The sequence below is a fragment of the Ictalurus punctatus genome, chromosome 21 (genome assembly GCF_001660625.3).
Source record: "Ictalurus punctatus breed USDA103 chromosome 21, Coco_2.0, whole genome shotgun sequence".
NCBI classification, from domain to species: domain Eukaryota; kingdom Metazoa; phylum Chordata; class Actinopteri; order Siluriformes; family Ictaluridae; genus Ictalurus; species Ictalurus punctatus.
The window spans coordinates 19,525,001-19,527,842 of NC_030436.2; the positions used below are offsets into that span (position 1 = coordinate 19,525,001).

The 2,842-nt window shown below is 41.0% G+C and overlaps 1 long non-coding RNA gene across 1 annotated transcript in view; it reads right to left on the bottom strand.

The window, feature by feature from the left end:
• Positions 1 to 2,641, bottom strand: part of LOC108281027 (uncharacterized) — a 3,295-nt gene extending 654 nt beyond the window's left edge. The window contains exons 1-3 of the long non-coding RNA XR_001815875.3: positions 2,497 to 2,641; positions 1,559 to 1,678; positions 1 to 246 (exon numbers count right to left, since the gene is read on the bottom strand). The exon at positions 1 to 246 is cut by the window's left edge and continues 654 nt beyond it. This is a non-coding gene — a long non-coding RNA (uncharacterized LOC108281027). The remainder of the gene's footprint in view (positions 247 to 1,558; positions 1,679 to 2,496) is intronic.
• Positions 2,642 to 2,842: the final 201 nt, after the last annotated feature.

The window sequence follows — 2,842 nt, forward strand, 5'->3', positions numbered from 1 at the left end:
GAGTGTGTGTCGGAGTGTGTGTCGGAGTAAGACGGGTCTCAGGACTCTACGCTGTCTGAGGAACAGACCCGAGCAGATCGGCGCTCTGAGGAGAAGAGACTTGGTGCTGACTCAGAAACCCGAGTGCATGTGTTTCATTCAGCTCTCACCTCCACCACCCTCAGGGTGCCACCCTGTACTGTGACCTCTGACCTCTGACCTGGTGGCAGCCCCTGGGCCTGATGTTGGTCTGGGATTAATTACAGGCTGAGAGGCTCAGCGGGACGCGGAACAGCAGGAGGGAACATGAGAGAGAGAGAGAGAGAGAGAGAGAGAGAGATTATGAGATCAGTAGCGCTTGTAAGCAATAAACCAGCCGTCGCTAATCACCATCAGGGGAATCTGCAAAACTCAGTCAGGTGCTGTGTCCAAACCACATCATAATCACTGTCACTCATGTGTACTGAAGATAACCTCACATCCAACACCATCATCTGTCAATAATACACCTGATGAATCAATCAGAATAAAAAGCAAACATCGATCTTATTTGATCTTTTGTTCGTCTTTTCTCCTGAAGCAAAGAAACAGATTTCTCCAAACACACAGGAGACAAAAACAGAAGAAATAAACCATTTTCAACCAGACCATGTACCAGAACTTCTACTGAACCCACGTCTGATGCCATATGTACACAGTCTTAAACAAATAAACTAAATATGACAACTTTTTAAAAAAAAAAAAAAAAAAAAAAAAAAAAAACAACTTTGCAGACTGCCAGAAATAAATCAAATCAAATTAATAAACATTTCCGTTACACACTTCACTGCCAAAAATGCTTAGCAAGCAAAAATATCTTGAATAAACACCGAGGCAATTCCGCTGAAACAGTGAGTCAGAATGTCTAGAAATATGTTTATTAACCATATATTTGTTTTTACGTAAAATAAATATAACGATGGACTTTTTGGATTTTCCTACAAAAAAGATATATATATATATATTTTTTATAGAGTTTTAAATAATAATTTGGAGGGTGTAACTTTAGCTTTGAGTTTCCTGACCTTGATTGAAGCAACACTTTCCGTGATGTCATTTTTTTGCTTGTTTTTTTTTTTTTTTTTTTGTAACCCAGGGAATTGCATAGTGTGAGATTTGGGACAGAGCCGAAGTGTCCAGTGGGCTCGTCGTGTTGTTTGGTGGATTAAAGGTCAGAAAGCAGGGTTGTGACATCATCACGCGGTTTGGGCTCGGAGGTTATGTTTATTACCAGCACTGAGACGGCGTCGTACTCTCGGGATTAAGAAAAAAACGATTTAATGGCACAAAATCCCACGTCGTAAGTCACTTTCTGCTTTGACATGATATGTTTCACTGTAATATTATTGCGCGGATTTATTTTTCAATTCTAACATCATTAATGCACTTTTTCTTTCAAAGAGAAAGCACACACACAGTGCTGAGTGCTGCAGGTATTATTAGGAGATTTAAGGCCCATATGGAGCTCTGGCTGGCTCTGTATTTAGTTACATGGCTCAGTCAGGGTGTGTGTGTGTGTGTGTGTGTAATGGAGTTGTACCTGAGCCTCACTGCAGATGGAGGGGGAAACAATATAAACATCTGCTCCACACCACCACGGACATCCTGAAGTAGAGCCAGACATACACGCCGCTTCATTATAACATGAAAGGTTTTATTTCTGTAACAAAAATTTAGGAGGAGAATTAGATCAGACAGTGTTTTACAGGAAAATACGTGGACACGCGCGCGTCATATTGGCTGACAGGCCTCAGTTCTACCAAACGCTCCTGTAGCCCACACATTCAGTTAGTCTGAGGAGAAATGGACTAATCCCCAGATGATCAACAGTCCAGATTTAGTTTCACGTCGAAACCTGACGTGAACTTAACGTCCTCAGCACTGTTTATTACTTGACTACATCTGAAAGCAGCGACATTTGGACTCTGACTTGAGTCCAGATTTATTTCCGGCCTGCATTTTAATCCGAGTAAGGTTTGGACACATTATTTATACCTTCACTTGAGCGTAACGTCTCAGTACTCAGTCCATCCCTGGATTTATGCTTATATTTATAAGATCAGCTGATTTGTCCATGCTGGGTTACTGAAGCAGTAGAGACATGGCCTTAAAAGTTCATGAACACTTACTTTAAATAAATAAATAAATAAATAAATAAAGAGACTTCCGGTCAAACCCAAAACCCCTTCACAAAAAAAGTGGGTAAAAAAAGGCAGTAGTTTGAGGTGAAGATGTGAACTTGGTTGATTTATTCAGGTTTCGTTTCATTCTGGTGTCTACTTTTGAAACCTCCACAAGGCCTGATCTTGATGGACAGAACCTGCAGAGGTGAGACCCAGCCTGCTGCTTTTCCCTAAAACACCGGATATCTCCAGTGTTGCTGTATTTAATAATGTGAACTTTAATACTCATAAATTGCTTTAAAAAAAAAAAGATCCTAGTCAATCAATCAATAAAAGAAAAGAAAAGAAAACAAACCAAGACCATCAAAGATCTAGTGATGTTAAAGCAAGTCATCTGGAGGTGAGAAGGATTCACACAGGGCAGCAGCAGGATGTCGCAAGGCGAGCAGCTTCTCACACACTGCTTACATAGATCTCAGGGAATTAGACACAGGTGTGTTAACGAGCTGCAGGAGACAGGGAGCTGGGAAACACAGACTGAACTCACATTTTACACACACACACACAATTAGAGATTAATTTAATCATAGTGTGTGTGTGTGTTAATCGTCCTGTCGCTTTCAACAACACTACTGTAGCTCCTCTTCTCATACCACACACACACACACACACACACACTCACCGGTGTTGTTTCTGTACTG